This window comes from Syzygium oleosum, unplaced genomic scaffold (assembly GCF_021117445.2).
Source record: "Syzygium oleosum isolate NSW1041296 unplaced genomic scaffold, Sole_v2.1 Sole_v2.10, whole genome shotgun sequence".
NCBI classification, from domain to species: Eukaryota; Viridiplantae; Streptophyta; class Magnoliopsida; order Myrtales; family Myrtaceae; genus Syzygium; species Syzygium oleosum.
The window spans coordinates 12,315,897-12,334,426 of record NW_026607494.1 but is presented as its reverse complement, the minus strand read 5'-3'; the positions used below and the strand labels follow the sequence as shown (position 1 = coordinate 12,334,426).

General features: G+C 42.1%; 1 pseudogene; it reads left to right on the top strand.

Moving 5' to 3' along the window:
- Positions 1 to 18,530, top strand: part of LOC115679886 (protein ACCELERATED CELL DEATH 6-like) — a 94,161-nt pseudogene that overhangs the window by 67,664 nt on the left and 7,967 nt on the right.

The following is an 18,530-nucleotide window of genomic DNA, read 5'->3' as shown; positions in this document are numbered from 1 at the left end:
GCATCCAATTGTTGATGATTCTCTCTCCTGACAAAAGAGGCGTCACTAACACTCGAGGAAATTACTTCACAGTTAGGAGCGGCAAGGTCCTCACTTATTCCATTCTCATATTTGACGGAAGATCCAGTCTCGACGGAACTTGGAAGCGAAGGTGTAGGAGTCACTTCTTCATGCCGGCCACCCCCATCTGATGGAGACTCGACTGGGATTTCATTAAGATCATTCTTTATTCTGCATCTGGTCGGGCTAGGAGTTTCTGACTTGACCATGATAGGCACATGGGAATTGCTATCCTCGGTCTGTGCGACAGTTCTGGAAGAACTATCAGTGACTTGGTTTGTTGGGATTTTGGCATCCAAATCCCATAGAATTGAATGAGAAGTGTGTGGATGAAAGTGTCCCACATAGGATAGAAGAGGTGATGGGAGATGGTTTATTTTGAGGAGCCTCTCAAATGGATTTGGGACCCAAGAGGTACTCCACTTTTGTAGAAGAGAGAGGACCTACGCCAAGCTAGGTCGGTTCCCCCCCCCCCCCCCCCGCGCGCGCGCGCCAGCTCGGTTCTGTTCCCCTGAACGAAAACCGCCGCTTCGGTTCGAGTGAGCCTTCACTACTGTTCACGAAAAGCGAGTCTTCATTACTTGCAACTCTTCATTTTCGCCACTTCAATATGATCGAACAGTGACACTTCATGACATTAATATTCCCGCAAAACATTTTCCCGACGCAATCTAGACATTTTTTGCTTCATCATTCGTGCGATTGTCCGTGCAAAAATTGCGTTCGAAGGAGTCCTCTGAATACGTACCGCTTCAGAGGAACGAGATCCGTTCTATCCTGAGAGACGATTGTCCAATATCCTCGGGTACTTATTGAGAGGCCAAATTCGTCTTAAGGACACAACGTTACTTCGTTAGGCTCGGATCAACATTCTGCTCATTTGTTTGTACTGCTTTCAGATTAGTTTTTTTAATATTTGATTTCAATTTCTAATATACGAACTTAGCCGACAACATGGTTTACTGCAGAGTCTTCATCTTCTTTATTTTTCGGGCAAGAAGAAGCAAGGACTGCTGCTAATAATTGCAGCACACTTCCTGGATCGGGAACAGTGAAGAACCACGAACGGCGATAGCTGCAGACCGGCACTCAGGACTGCTGCTAATAATTGCACTCCTGGCGATGTCCATCTCTTTCTCAACAGGTGTCACCTTGACTGTTGGCAAACTCCATTGGCTTGCTCACACCATATTTTATTTGGGACTCGTTTTCCTCCTAATTATCTCAGGTGCTACAATGATAGAGTACCCTCTCTTTCTTTGGAGTCATCTTCGTCCTATCCGTCGTCTGATATTCTGGCTTGTTCTCGCTTACATTTATTTTTGGGGAGTTGAGTTGTACCTCTTAGATGACTTGGAAGACGACAGAACGACAAGCAGGACCTCAGCTTGTCAGCCTTCGGATGATGTTGGTGATCGAATGATTGACGACTCATCAACAGCAAAATGTGGGGACGCGCTACATCCTCCCATTCACCAATTTCAGTTGATCATTCGATATTATCTATGATTTGAATAAATAAACATATATTCGCCTTGGTGCATTTCGTTCATTCTACAGTTGCTTTCCTGTTGCGTTATTTCAATGGCGATTGTCAAAGTATTTAAATAAAACCCTGTCTTCCTCAAATAGCTTAAACTTTTAATACTTGGACGTAGTCCCATCTAATTTCGCATGATATCAGAACATTAAATTTTAAGTTCAAACCTTTCGAGGCCCTATTTGCCTCCTCGATTATACATTCTCCTGATTTAGTTTTTGAGCAAAGTCCAGCCTATGCTTGAAAAGTAGTATTACAGTATATGAGTTAAATCACAACTTTATCTAATATTTTAAGTTCTTAAACGTTCCACGAAATTTCACAGTGATACAAGTGGTCCTGCATGTCAACTTAATGGATGAGTGGCTCATTTCATCTGTTTCCCTGCTCTGGAATCAAATCAATTGAGCATGTAGAAGCTCGTGGTTTTATGGAAATCGCGCATCCAGAGCAGCCATGGACGATTTACTAGTCCAATTTGCAATACTCTCGAGTTACAACATCATAGGCACTCACTCTCATGTCTCGTATGTAAATAAAATGATTCTCATCATCTATTTCTCTAGGTTGAGCTTTTAGCAAAGAAAACCAGAAAGAATTTTCGAAAATTTCTCCACTCCTCACAGAAATTCAATTTTTTGGACCACTCTTTACACCCCTTTCATTTCCCCTCTTCTCTCCTCCCCAGACGAATCATAAGGAACTTCCGCAAGGTGGAACTTGAATGAACTTGACAAGTGTGTATACATCAAGCCTTTCGTGCATATATACGAACAATGAATCGTCTTCTTAATATGGCTTAGAGTTATGTGAGGATTCTGCTCGCAATCTAGTGAAGCACTAAATCAAACGGCATAAACATGCTTTTCATTTATGCATCCAAATGACTTGGGTGTTTGATTCATGTTGAGGTATAATCTAGTGAGCAGCGGGCACATAAATCTGGTCACATGTCGAGATAAAAAGGAATTGCAATACCTAACTCAAGGAAGGAAAAAATTGTGGAAAAGTAACTAGAAATGTTAATTTTCCTCCTTTAGTCTCTGCTTTAATTTTAAGGGTGGCTGGTATCGACCTGTGGAGTAGAGCTTTAATGTTATTTTCATCTGATTTATTTGACAATAAACTTAGTAAAATATCGGTATATGGCTAGTGCAAAAATATCGATTTACGTTCCTTCCTTCGTCCTTAAGATAGAAGTGTCATTGACTTGTAGTGGCATTGTCTCCTCGTCATTGCTAAAAAGAGTGGAACGTGACTTGGGTCCATTCTACGGATGCATAGCGGCTATCCTATCCTTACGTTGCATCGATCTGTTATCTTTATTTTTAGATTGCCATGAGTGTTGACTCTATTCTAGTTCTCATTGTACCTAATCCAAATACCAACAAACCCTGACAGAGAACCTAGACCAAAATGAGGAAAGTTTTTTAAAATTTGTGCAGGTATTTGTCCATAAATATAACCTTGGGATAGGTAAGAATGATTATTATTATCAATACAAGTGAGCAAAAGAAACCACCCGGATCAGACCGACCCAGCCTCTTCAGGATAGTTCTTGGGGGCACCCGTTTGATTTCCGATTCCATGTGTGGAGCTGCTCACTCAGACTAAATTGATTTTTTTTTTTAAAGTTCTTACAAATATGTAAAAACTAGAAAGTCATAATACTTCAATTCAGTCATGCTGCTGCACGATGCACAACTCGCGCTCACCCTAATCCTTCACAAGCCTCTTACGTTCACATTCTTCACGCCTCTCATGCCTCAGTCACTCTCTCGTTCAACTCTCAGACGCCACCCTCTCGCCTGAGTTGTTTGCACCCCTCTCAGTTGATGCCTCCCTCTCTTGCTCTGTTTTTGGCCAATTCCGTTTCGAGGCTTGGAGTTTCTGAGCTTTTGCTCCGTGAACTCTGTAGCTAGTTACAATTCGAATCTCATGATTTGATGAGTCCACGATCTCATTTCAATGAATTTGTTGTTTGTCTGGCTTTTTGTATTTAGTACATTTCTTTTGCTATGCCGTGTTTTATTGTGGTGGATTTTGGCCCTTACTGCAATAACGAATTGGTGAGGAATGTTACAGTAATTGCTTTTGAAGTGTGAACTGATACGCCTCCCTCTCTTGCTCTATTGTTGGCCGATCGTGACCCCAAAGATCCTACAATGGATTATGGATTACATGCTTTACAAAAAACAAAACATGTCACCTGTTTCATTGGCTCACCCGAGAACCGGACAGGACCGATCGGTTCGGTCCAGTTCCATGACCAAGTGGGCCAGTTCCCGGTCTCCAGGTGGAAACCGGCACACCCGAGAACCGATCACCCCTAATTATCATCATCATTGTCATCGCCAATCGACATCATCAAAGTTGCGGGCCAAGGCCCCTTCCCCCTCATGGATCCGGCCACAAGTCGTTTGCACATAATGATTAATTTGTAACTGATGGATCTTATGTGGGCCGCCCATGTTGGGAAAGACCGGTCCATGATCTATCATGCCGGCCCATCATCCATTGAGGGATTACTTGCGGATAAGGCGGTTACGGATAAAGTAGTAACTGCTAAGGGCAGTTTAAATTGAACTGGGAGATATTCAGAAGATACGTGATTGTGTATCTGAAAAATCTTCTCTGTAGAACGTAGTTCTAAAAAGTCTCCCAAAGTGCAAACAAAGTTCCGCTTCGCAGAGGAATCCACCAAGAACTCTGAAGCCTGCAAGTGGTGCATTTAATCTGTGGCAAAAGAGGTATGTTCGTTCATGTAATATACTTCAAACGATCGGTGATTCAAGCGTAGAATGGGCACGTTTTTCCGCAAATTATGTATTATGTTTAGGAATCTGTTTCCTTCATTGGTATCAGAGCATGTGTTCTTGTTTCCTGATCGTTGCTAGTGTGCATAACACGGAATATTGGCCGGAATTCGTGAAACGGCGCCGACGAACGCTCGGGTACGAAAAACCGACACCCGGCCGTACTGTTCGAGGTCGTTTCTCGATTTCCGTGAGTCAAAATTATTTTTTTGAAGGCGTAGGTTCGTAGTACTCGTCGAAACGAGTATTTTGATGGGTGGCACGCCGCCGGGAGGAGCCGCACGCGCCCACACGCGCCGCCGCAAGTGGCGGTCTCGCCGGCACGTGCGTGGCACGTGCGTGGCGGTTCCTCCCCGCGCGCGTGCACCGCACGCGCCATGAGGGCGTGTGCGGCGTGGCTGACGTCACGCTGACATCAGCCACGCGGTTGCCCAACCCGGTTGATTTGGACCCGGCCCGGAAGCCCGATCCGACCCGTGACCCGACCCATGTGACCCGTTGACTTGACCTGGTCATCCGTTTGACCGTTGACCTGCGTTGACCGGTGTTGACCGGTGTTGACTGCGTTGACCATCGTTGACCGGCGTTGACCGGCGTTGACCACCAAAAAAAAAAAATTTGCGTGGAAGCTTGAATTGGAGCGTTTTTTCGGTGGCAATATGTGCATATTTGAATGTCTATTGTGATGTTCAATGGATTATATGTTAATCCTTTATTGTTCTGCATTTGTTGCAGGAACAAAGGCGTACCATTGACACACACCGATAGTCGTGAGGATGGATGAACAAATGAATACTCTTGCGAAATTAAAAGCTGATTTAGCTGCCTATCGGTGGGATGGATGTCACATGGATATGCACATTATGAAGGTCAACAAGATAATACGGGATATCATCTCGAATGGATACCATATGTTGGATTCAGAAAAGATTGATGCCCTAAGAACCACTCTTCCGTATGAGTGGAAAATGCTGATTGATGATTTGTGGAAGGGTCCGGAGATAATATTTTTTGAGGATGGTGGATGGGATGACGGGGGTGATCCATGGATTCCAGAATACAAACAGTTTGCTGTGGATTTTCTAAAGGAATTCATAAGGATTGGGGCGAAGAAGACGTCAACTTTTGGGATGAACTCATCCTGGCGCAAAATAAATGCGCCATGGGGAAAACCCAAGGGATTTCCGACGGTCTTTTCATGGCTAACCGATACGACCATCGATCTTTCAAAGGGTTTTGACAATGAAGTTTTTCTTAAGTCTTTTCCTAATTCTTACGATAGTTAGGAATCGTTGACTTCTATGTTATTTTAGTTCGGTTTAAGATATCCTAGGTGGATATTTCTGTTCACGTTGATGTTCATGTTTCTTTTCTATGCTAGTTTCTTTCCTAATGTAAATAGTACTTAGTGATTGAATGTTGATGGATATTTATTATTGTGAATAGTTTATGGTACTATTTTATTATAATATCTGTCTTATTAATATTATCTGGTAGAGTGGGAGTTCTAAAAGTTTTAGTAACTTTAAAGAACGTAATTTTACTTTAATGATTACATTAACGGTAATTTCACATTAGGATTTTTTATGATGATTGGGAACATAGTGAACTTTCGAATCTAAAGCCTATGTGAAATTATCCATTAATATAATCAGTTTTTGTAAAATTGATGCATAAATGAGTGGCATTAATAATTCGTGCGTATATATCTGAAATGTTCAGATACCATGACTTCAGCATCAAAGAATATAGTTGCTGAACTGAACAAAGGAGAGAAGCTTAACGGTGATAATTATGAAATTTGGCATATGAAAATCCAATATGTGCTGGAAGAGCAAGAAGCTCTTGAAGCTCTTAACCTGGTTATGGTAGAGCCTGAAGACGGAAACACTGCACAACATAAGAGAGATAAGGATGCATTTGCTGTATGGAAAAGGAAGAACTCCCTTGCTCGCATCACATTGCTGAGTAGCATGGAGAATGATATCATGCGAGAGTTCAGGCGTTTTGAGAATGCCAAGGAGATGTGGGAAGCATTAGCAGCGAGATTTGGTCATACATCGGTGACCAAGCTGAGACAGCTCACTATAAGGTTTGACTCGTATAAGAAGCCTCATGGTCAGTCCATGAAACAACACCTGAGAAAGATGTCGAACATGATCGCTGAGCTGAAAGATGCTGGACACATTCTGACTGATGAACAGCAAGTGCAAGCAGTGATCCGTTCCTTGCCTCAAAGCTGGGAGCACATGAAGGTGCACCTGACCCATAATGAGAATATCAAGACCTTTGAAGATGCCATGCGCCATCTTGAGTTAGAAGAGGATCGCCTCTTGGCGGCGAAACCAGAAACCGACATCTATTATGCTGGTTCTAGCTCACATGGGGCTTCGAGCTCCAAGCGCAAGCGCGTCGAAAGGTTTATGAAGTGGAAAGGCAAGGGAGCAAGTTCTTCGGGTAAGAAACCAAAATTTAATCAACATGACAAAGGAAAACGTTCTTTTGTTAAGAAGATGTCGAGGGTGAAATGCTACAACTGTAGCAAGAAGGGCCACTTCGCTCGCGATTGCGGCGAGCCAAAGAAGGTAAACTCCCCTTGCATTCTTGAGAACTTTGTCTATGTGTCAAGTTCTGTATTTTTAACTGAGTCTAATCCTCTGTGGACCGTAGATTCGGGAGCAACATACCATGTAGCGAAGGATAGAGAAGCCTTCATAGAATTCCGACGAGTTCCAACGGGAACTAAATGGATTTATGTAGGGAACAACTCCAAAGCAGAAGTTAAAGGAATTGGCACCTGCCAGTTGATGATGCGTGGTGGACGCACATTGTTCCTACATGATGTATTATATGCTCCGGAGATTCGTCGGAATTTAGTGTCTGTGTTAGTGTTGGTTAAACTTGGTTTTAATTTGAACTTCCATAACAATGGTGTAGACTTGTATTTAGGTACGAGCTATTATGGTTGTGGTTATTTTCTAGATGGTTTTATTGTACTGGATGTTGATTCTGTAAATGTCAATGTTTGTTATTCCCACTTCACGTCTTCTACTTCGTGTGATAATGATGTGAATGTTTGGCATGCTAGGCTTGGCCATATAGGCTAACAACGAATGAATAGATTAGCCAAAGAAGGCTTAATGGGCAATATTGAAAAAGTCGATTTGCCCACTTGTGAACACTGCCTAGCTGGGAAAACAACAAGGAAACCATTTGGAAAAGGAACAAGAGCTGAATTTCCTTTGCAATTAATCCATTCTGACATTTGTGGTCCAATGAATGTGAGGGCTAGACATGGGGCTGTTTATTTTATCACATTTATTGATGATTATACTCGATACGGATATGTCTATTTGATTTCTCATAAATCTGAGGCTTTTAGTTGCTTCAAGATATTTATGAACTTGGTGGAAAATCAATTGGATAAGAAAATAAAAGCATTGAGATCCGATCGAGGTCGAGAATATCTATCTGATGAGTTCAGAAATTTGTGTGATGAAAAGGGAATAGAAAGACAGTTATCTATTCCCTATACTCCTCAACAAAATGGTGTTGCGGAAAGGAGAAACAGAACCCTACTAGAAATGGTTAGGTCCATGATGGCGCAGGCTAACTTACCAATCACCTTTTGGGGTGATGCTTTATTAACTGCTACCTATATACTTAACCGTGTGCCTTCTAAATCAGTTATTTCCACTCCGTATGAGTTATGGACAAGTAGAAAACCCATTTTGAGTTTTCTGAAACCTTGGGGTTGTGCCGCTTATACACATGAATCTTCTCATAAGTATGGGAAATTAGGTCCTAGAGGTAAGAAGAGTATCTTCATAAGGTATTCGGAAACCTCAAAAGGATATGTATTTATAGGTGAGCAAGAAAGTGGGAGTATAACTGAATTTGAATCACGAGATGTCACATTCTTAGAGAATGAGTTTCCTAAGAAGGGCGAAATAGGTGAGAACTACTCACTATTTGAAACCTTGGATCCTGATAGTGAAATCGATAAAGTTCGTCCAAGTGGAAGCAATGTGAGAAGTGAGGAATTGAATTCGACTCAATCTCAATTGCAACCTTTTGATGAGACGATTCCGTCATTATCTAATCCAAGTGGGAGCATAATGGAGAATGATATACCACGTGTACAATCTCCCATACGGCGAACAAGTCGCAAAAGTATTCCCCGACGACGTTTTGACATTGAAGGGGAAACTTTCATGATCGCTCCACAAAATGAAGACGAGCCAAGGAATGTAAATGAGGCTCTAAATTGCCCTAACAAAGAAAAATGGATGATTGCAATGAAAGAAGAAATGGAGTCAATGAAGTCAAACCATGTTTGGGAACTGGTTGATCTTCCAGAAGGACGCAAAGCTATTGGGAATAAATGGGTTCTCAAAATAAAACGCAAATCCGATGGCTCAATAGAAAGATATAAGGCTCGCCTAGTGGCGAAAGGGTATAATCAACAGGAAGGAATTGATTATGAAGAAACTTTCTCTCTCTGTAGTGAGATTTACCTCAATTCGCCTTATTCTGGCAATAGTGACAAGCATGGATCTTGAATTACATCAAATGGATGTAAAGACCGCTTTTCTAAATGGAGAATTAGAAGAAGAAATTTACATGGAGCAGCCAGTAGGCTTCATTGTGAAAGGCCAAGAACAAAAAGTATGTCGACTTCTAAGATCGATATATGGCCTTAAGCAGTCTTCGAGACAATGGTATATACGTTTTCATAATGCCATAGTGGCGTTTGATTTTACAATGATTGATGAAGATCATTGTGTGTATATCAAAAGATTCAAAGATCAATTTGTGATTTTATCATTATATGTTGATGATATACTGATTGCTGGAAGCAATATGGAGTTGGTTAATACTATTAAGAGTTGGTTATCGTCCAATTTTGAGATGAAAGATATGGGTGAGGCTGCATATATTCTTGGAGTTAAGATTTCAAGAGATCGTTCCAAGAGATTATTGTCTCTTTCGCAAGAGACTTATATAAATAAAGTTCTTGAACGATTTTGTATGCAAGACTGTAAACCCATGGATACTCCTATTGCAAAAGGTGAAGGATTGAGCTATAGGTTGTGCCCTAAGACTCCACAAGAGAAGGAACAAATGAAACGTGTTCCTTATGCTAGTGCTATTGGAAGTTTAATGTACGCTATGATGTGTACAAGACCTGACATATGTTTTGCAGTTGGGATGGTAAGTAGGTACCAATCCAATCCAGGTCAAGCACATTGGAAAGCCGTAAAAAGAATCATGAGGTATCTAAAGGGTACTGCTAATTATTCACTGAGTTATCAAGGCAAGGATCTGCGACTTGAAGGCTACTCAGATGCTGATTGGGGAGGAGATTTAGATGAAAGGAAATCTACCTCTGGTTTTGTTTACTTACTGAATAATGGCGCCATATCTTGGAGCAGTAAGAAACAAACATGTATAGCATTGTCCACGATGGAAGCTGAGTTCGTGGCGTTGTCAGGAGCAGTACAAGAAGGTGTTTGGCTTAAGAGATTTTTGGATCATTTAGGTGTTGCTAAGAGTGCTGAAAACTCATTGTTAGTCAATAGTGATAGTCAAGCAGCAATAGCATACACCAAGGATCCGAAATATCATGGCAAGACCAAACATATAGATACCAAGTATAACTTTGTCAAGGATATGGTTGCACGAAAAGATGTGAACTTGCAGTACATATCTACGCATAGAATGATAGCAGATCCTATGACGAAGCCAATTCCAAGAGATATTTTCTATGGTCATGTAAAATCTCTGGGACTGCGTAGAAAGTGATGTACTGAATATTGTATTTTTCCCTGAGTGTTCACATTTAATGAAGTTACTCTCTCATTATTAATGCCTATGAATTTATTTAATATTTATGCATCTTAATGCTTAGTGCATTATATCGAGAAAGTATGTCTGACAGATGAGATTAGCCCACTTACACGGGTAATCGCCTCTATTTACTGTGCGATAAATAGAGATGAGACAATTTTTAGGCTTATTATCTAGGTGATAATCGAGAGCTCAAGCTTAAAATAAAAATGTTGCCTTAGCTAAGTGCCAAGATGAGGACATAACATTTACTATGTCCGAAAGTAAAATAACCCACATATTTTACTTTATCTGTCTTTGATGCCAGATGTGAGTTCTAATGGATTCTTTAGAAGAGTAGATACGTGAACTCAAGTTTAGACATTAGGTATGTCTGAACTATCATCTGTACGGTATTGAAAGTAAAGACATACACTCCACGGGAAAGGAGTTAATACCGTAATACGTATTTCATACTACGTATGCATAAGACGACCGATAAGAGTGGCAAAAGTTTTTGATCTCAACTTTATGCCGTGTGAGACTCTTGAGAATATGAGTTTCGCATTTAGTGCCCTCATGACTCTAACTTATTCTCAAAGTTTCTATTCAGTGTTCGCTATCTTAGGATGTTGCCAATGGTCATGAATGATTCGATCTAATGGGGCATTTCTAGAAAAGCGAGCTGGACTGAAATAGAGAGATTGAAGGAAAGAGGAAGATCAATTTATTATGATGTCACATTGTATGTTTGTATTCACAGGTCGACCAATTATGATTTTAAGTAAATCATAGTTGTGAATACAATATACGAGATACTAAAAGAGATCAAAAGGGATATAAATGTGACTGATTGATCTAGGGGACTGCATATTATATCTACTCGGAAAACGTTGTACCCAATTTTGAGCTGCTATGTATTCCTAACAGATGCATCGCAACGAGCTCTCGAAGTATGCTGGTCGCACGGATTATTTGCTAGTATGAATATTGCAGAGAAGAGAGAGTTATGATTAGCCCACCATGTGCGAGTGGGAGATGATGGATCTTATGTGGGCCGCCCATGTTGGGAAAGACCGGTCCATGATCTATCATGCCGGCCCATCATCCATTGAGGGATTACTTGCGGATAAGGCGGTTACGGATAAAGTAGTAACTGCTAAGGGCAGTTTAAATTGAACTGGGAGATATTCAGAAGATACGTGACTGTGTATCTGAAAAATCTTCTCTGTAGAACGTAGTTCTAAAAAGTCTCCCAAAGTGCAAACAAAGTTCCGCTTCGCAGAGGAATCCGCCAAGAACTCTGAAGCCTGCAAGTGGTGCATTTAATCTGTGGCAAAAGAGGTATGTTCGTTCATGTAATATACTTCAAACGATCGGTGATTCAAGCGTAGAATGGGCACGTTTTTCCGCAAATTATGTATTATGTTTAGGAATCTGTTTCCTTCAGTAACTTTCAACATCTTTGGAGACTCAGTGTTTCAATTCATTAAGGTCGGACGACAAGTATTTTGCATATAAAATCGTAGCATGAGATGCTACTCGAATGCGGAGCCTACTTTTTCTATTTTTCGGCAAATCTTCCAAATCAATTAATAGAGTTACGACTATAAACTTGCAAATCAATCAACTTCTTGATGCTTAGTTCCTCATAAAATTAGATGATTAAAATATTGATCGGAGGCTAGCTCAAACGAGTCAGCGTAAACTTTTCGTCCTTTCAGCAAAATAGTCTCAGCCCGTCTCGCAATGATCCATGGTGGACAATACCAAACATTAGTAATTAGGAGCATACATGATTTCGGTAACCTACCTTCTCCATTCAACTAAGATAGTTGGCTTTGTCGTAAAATGGTCAATCTTCTTTTAAGAGGTCTTGAGCTTGATTCAAGTTGTGAAGGAACTTCTTAATGGTTCACGCTACTTTCTCTAGTTGTGGCATAATTCTTAAAATTAAAAAATTAATTTCCGTGCAATACAAATCCCAAACTGCGAGAGCTATAAAAAAGTGGGACGAGTGTGGTTGCACCTTCTCTGGTGACTTCTCAGAAATTGTCTTAAGAAAGTAAACGACTGAGATTTTAGTTTGACTAAGATGCTAACGTCAATTAGGGCCCGGTATTCAGCTTTTAATTAAATTATTTTAGAGGCCTTGCATTCTCTGCCATGCATCCCTTGTTGAAGCATCACGCAACGCTCAAATTTTTGTCTATATGTTACAAAAATAGTGACATGTTATAAAACGTGGCCACAAATTGTGAGCTATCGAGACCTAAGCATAATTTATCGTGCCATCGCTGAATAATGATCTAACATTACTATGATATTTTACGTGCGCGAACGTGTGGTTTTATAAATCAAGTCAACCTACTATGTCAACTTAAAAAATCACCTTTAGGTCGTTCCGTCCTCCTAAATTAAAGAACGAGCCATCTTGGTTTACTTCACCAGCTATTATCCGCCTCAAGTAGCTTCCATCTTACGGACTCCATTATAAAGAACAACCCATCTTTGTTACTTCACTCATTCCAAAACAACTAGACTCACTTCCAAGTCCTTAGCTATCGGACTTTCCACTTCAGAGAATCAGCATCAGCATCAGCCCCCAGACCCAACACCATTTTTTTTTCTCAAGTCCTGCCTTCTTTTTTCTTCAGGTTCTGTTCTCCATCTCCCGACTCATTGCTTCTGTTCTTCAATGTTCGTGTGTACCATATTCATCTGAAATCTGCGGTCTAACAATGCTGCTTCCACAGTTTTTTTTAGTTTAGTCATTTTGACATTTCAGGTAACTTTCGAATGAACTGATCTAGATCTGTTTCTTTGCTAGTTGATGTGCACTCTGGGGGATATGTGAAATAGCGTTGACTTGGGTCTGCTGGTTTTTTAGAAGCAATTGATGTAAAACTAGTAGGATTGCCAGCTTCTGTAGAGTCGGCTTCTGCATAGCCTGCATTTCCAAAACCAGTTTCTCTAGATTCTGCTTCTCCATAACCTGCTTCTACAACAACGTAATCTCCAACAGGGGATCATCAAAGATAACAAGAGTAGACTCTTCAAGCGTTTTGGTTCTTCACAGAATACCGTATATCCTTCGTTAGTAGAAGAGTATCCAAGAAAAATACCTTTATCTGACTTGGATCACCAGCATTCTTAAGAGAGCAAGCACAAATGTGAGAAACATTGGGCTTCCCACCTTCGCAAGCTCAAAGATAGTCTTGCCAAATATAGGTCGCAAGGGAATACGTTTCTTAATGAGGTGTTTATGGCCTCTGCTCAGAAATTCTTAGAAATTTTGCTTTCTACCAACAAGATACGTGCCATCTCTTGCAACATCCTACTTTTCTTGTCAACAACACCATTTGTTCTTATGCGTAAAGTGTGGGAAAATCGTGCTCAATGCCCATACTCATCAAACTAAGATTCTAAGTCATGATCTCTTCTAATGCGTGAAATGCTAAGCTTATTCTCATTTTGGACTTCTTGCCACGTTTAGCAAACGCATGGACAGTATCATGCTTATGAGGTAGAAACAAAACCGGAATAATCTAAATTGCTTTTTCTTGCACAGGCAGTCTCAAAATGGAAATACATACCTGTTTATAGAATAAATCTACTCGCTAAAGATTAAAAAAAAAAAAATCACACCTATATCCTTGTCTAAAACCTGGGAAAAGTGCCAAAAAAGTCCTAGAAAACATTTTGTATTGGTGCCAATTTAGTCCTAAACCTTTTTTTGATGTCAATTCAGTTCTAAACCTTTTGCATTAGTGCTAATTTAGTCATAAACATTTTTTTGGTGCCAATTTAGTCCTAAACATTTTGCATTTGTGCCAATTCAGTCTTAACCTTTTGTCTTTGTGCCAATTCAGTCCTTCCGGCCAATTTTGGCCGGATTTTGCTGACGTGGACATCGACCGGCCGGCGGCCGGTCACCGGCGCTGACGTGGACAACTTTAATAATATTTTAATATTTTTTTTGAATTTTTATTTCTTTTTTTCTTTTTCTTTTTTTCCCCCCTCCCCTCCCTCCTTCCTCCAGCCGATCGCCGGACTAACGACCAGCAAGGCTCGCCCACACCGGTCAGTGGCGAGGGTGGCCTCTCGCCCAACCGCTGGCGAGGTCGAGTCTCACCCAGCTTGTAACATCCTAAATTTCGACCTATTTCCGAAATCAATGAAATAGATGTTATTTCTTATTTCATTTTAGTAAGTCTCGCCCGGAACTGATCATTCTCGGGATACTAACCTTTAGGGAATGGCTACCTAGGGAAATGTACGTGGACCTAAGAACTCGATCATGAGTCGACCTTCGGTGACGATCGAGGTCGCCATGACTCGAATAACCCTAGGTCGATACGCGTAATCCCTAAATAGCCGCCCGTTAGTGAGAGACCCTAAAATTGAGATTGGGCGATTTTGATCGCGAAATTGGATCCGGACTTGGATGTCGATTTTCGGGATCGTGCGCGACTATTTTTATGAGGATGACGTCATTTTAGTGTGGCCAATGATATTTGGGGTTGGTATGGTTGAAAAATGGAAATTCGGCCCGGGACCGGAAAATTACGACTTTGCCCCTAGGCCTATTTTTGGGTATTCCGAATTTTAGGGGGAATTATTGAAAAATTATTTTGGGAAATTAAGAGGATAAGATCAGCCCAATAATGCAAGGATGAAAAGACTAGAATGCCCTTGGATATTTTGGCTTGGATTAATGTAGACCAAGTGAGAGAGGGGCAAAATGGGCATTTTGGAAAAGTTGATCAAAATTTGACTATTTAAGTCAAATCTCTCTCTCTCCTCACTCATTTCCCCTCCCCCACGGCAGCCCCCTCCCCACCAAATTCTTCCTCTCTCTCCCTCCCGAACTCTCCCCCACCGTGAAGCCCCCATCGCCGGACCGCCGCCGTCGCCGCTTGCCTTCGCCACCGCCAAGCCGCGCCGCCGTCCACCGCCGTCCCCGCCGTTTGCCGTTGCGCTACGTTCTAGCCGCTTTAGTCTAGAACCAAGTAAGTCGCGATCTAATCCCTATTTAGGACGTCGGGTATTTTCGGACTCGTTCGGGTATGGTTTAGAGGATTTAGAGGTTGATTAAGGTGTCGATAATGGTTTTTGGTGGTTGATCGTGGTTATTGGTGGCTGATCGTGGTTGTTGATGGCTGATCATGACTGTTAGCGGTTGTTGCGGGTTGGATTAGACGTCGGGAAATGAGTTTAGGCGGTTGGAATTCGGTAGAAATCGGTTCGGGTTTGAATCCGTAAGGTTCGGGGTGAATCGCGGATTCGCGGTTACTGTACCCTCCCGGTTTGCTATTTTTGTATAGAATTTTGTGGGCCGAATTTGAGAAATTTTTCTTCATGAAAGTTGTTCCCAACATCTTTAGGTATAACATAATTTAATTTGGGAATTTTTGGAAATCATTTGAGGCCATTCGGAAGTCCATCTTTGGATCGAAATGGGTCTGCCCGATTTACTGTTCACCCGACCTTCGGGTCTGTTCGAATTTTTATAAATTTTTCCAGGCCTATTTTCAAAATACTTCCTTCACAAAAATTGTTGGGAACATTTGTGGATATAACATATAAAAATTTAAAAGCTTTTCAAGGTGATTTGGATGTTGAAAGAAATGTATTTTGAGGACAAAACAGTCTGTTAGAGCGAACAGATTTTAGTCTGACTTCGAGGGACAAAAAGGCATGGTTATAGATTGAACCGGATTTCGTGTTCTTCATAAGAAATGTTGATCAAGATGTTTTTTATGACATATCCAAAATTTAGAATTTTTGGAGTTGGTTTACTATTTATTTCAAATGGATTTCTGTCACTGCGCAACTGCCCAGTTTGGACCCGATTTTACATATTCTCGGTTTTTCTCTCTCTCGAGAATTATTCGGTGTTATCGTGGCATTTTGACGGGTAGTTTGAAGCTTGAATGAGCTCGTATGTGTGATTGTGTGGCTGTGAGGTGTGGTGGCGTGATTGCGCATTGAGTTCGCGTGCCAAGCTTGGGTGTTTGTGTGGTGTTCGCGTGATGAGGGTGGGTAATTGTGAAAGTGATGCATAGTGCGAGTTAGTGTGCGAGTGTGTTTGTATCACGTGATGTAATGCACGATTATGGGGTGAAAATCTGCTAGGCATGGTATGGGACGTGCCCAAGTAGGTTTTGCCTTATAATCGAGGCACGCGCGCGGCTGTGATGTATTGCTGTGGTATGATTGGCGTGTGTATCGATATGTGGAAAGTGTGTGATGGCATGTGTGCAAGAATTGTATGTTGGGATTGTGGGCTAACGTGCATGGTGCGTATGCAGAGAGTCCAGGTATGTATGAATATTTGATTGCTGGTTGTGTGGTTGTGCGTTTGGATGTATCTGGAATTACGTGATAGCCTAGGTGGGGCTTAGGTTGTGACTTATTGAGATGTGATCTCATGATTGTTTCAATCAAACCATTTCAGAGCCCCCGCCTGAATGTCGAGATTGAGGTCGACTCGGAGTCGTCGGGTGAGCAGACAGCTGCGGAGGATTCAGGTGGTGATGCCGAGGACAGTGAGTTAGAGTGGACGCCTTCGAGAGGGCGTAGGGGATAGTTCTGGGAGGAGGATGCGCCCCATTTTTGGATAGTGCTGATCTAGAGAGCTGATCTTGATATTTTGGTGGTTTGGAGTTTATAGTTCGGTGTGCCTATAAATTATTTTGTGATTTGTATTGGCGGATGATGTAAATATTTGGAAGTGTAATTAATGCTTGGTGGTTTGACGATTTGTTCCTTCCTGGTGTTCTCCAATTTTAATGTCCGGGATTTTTTTATTACTTTCGCCGCGATTTAACTCTAATGGATCGTTGGGTCGTCGACGTTATTCCTGGGTCGTCGCACTCTTCCGAACGAGGAGAGGGATGTCGCAGGCTCGATGGGGTTCGAGACGTGACACAGCTGCTGGCAAGGCTCGCCCTCGCTAGCGATGGCGAAGGCGAGCCTCGCCATGGCTGGGCGAGGCCCGACCTCGCCCAGCCATGGCAAGGCTCGAGACCCTCGCTGGAGGCTGCTGGCAAGGGCTCGAGCCTCGCCATGGCTGGGTGAGGCCCGACCTCGCTGAATCTAGCGAGGTCGAGCCTCACCGGCGACTGGTACGACCTCGCCGGATTTGGCGAGGTCGGGCCTCGCCCAGGCATGGCGAGGCTCGCCTTCATCGTCGCTAGCGAGGCTCGACCTCGCCAGATCCGGCGAGGTTGGGCCTCGCCCAGTGCGAGGTCGGGCCTCGCCCAGTGTGAGGCCTCCCTCGCCGGCGCCGGCCTCTGGCCTCTGGCCGATCGCCAATCCGGCGACCGGCTGAAGGAAGGAGAGAGGGGAGGGAAAAAGAAAAGAAAAGAAAAAAAATAGATAAAAATTCAAAAAAATATTAAAATATTATAAAGTTTTCTACGTCAGCGCCGGTGACTGGCCGCCGGCCGGTCGACATCCACGTCAGCAAAATCTAGCCAAAATTGACCGGAAGGACTGAATTGGCACAAAGACAAAAGGTTTAGGACTGAATCTGCACCAAAAAAAGGTTTAGGTCTAAATTGGCACCAATGCAAAAGGTTTAGGACTGAATTGGCACCAAAAAAAGGTTTAGGATTAAATTGGCACCAATGCAAAAGGTTTAGGAATTTTTTGGAACTTTTCCCATTTCTACTCATATAGCTACCTTTCTACACCGCTAATTATGAGAATAAAATTCCTCAATAAGACTTTTGATACACTACTTGATCCATAGATGTAAATGAGATCTTCTATTTACTATTTTATGACAACAGAGGTGTGACGCTATCTTCTTTATGGACTTGACAACCTAATTGGGGATCAGTTTATATGCATACACAATTGAGGGCCGGCCTCAATTGAAGTCGCCGATATGTTGATTCGCCAGGCAAGGAAGCTCCCCAACGTCGAGAACATCCTGAGGATAAAGAACAATCATGGAAACACCGCTTTGCACGAGGCCGTACTTATTCGTGACGTTGGCCTGGTGCGCCATTTGTTGTTGGAAAGATTTGGAGCCCGTGTATTGGCAGAACGTGGATGAGAAATCTCCCTTGTACATGGCCCTCGACACTGGCAACTCCGAGATACTTCGGGTTTTATTTTCTCTCTCACTCGACCCATCGAGGATACAAGGCTTGCTGCCCGTTCATGGTGCTGTTGCGCATAATCAATATGGTAAGTACCTATATCTGCATATGGGAAATATCTATCTATGTGTAGATTGAACTCGTGGCAAATCTGTGCAACAACTCTCTATG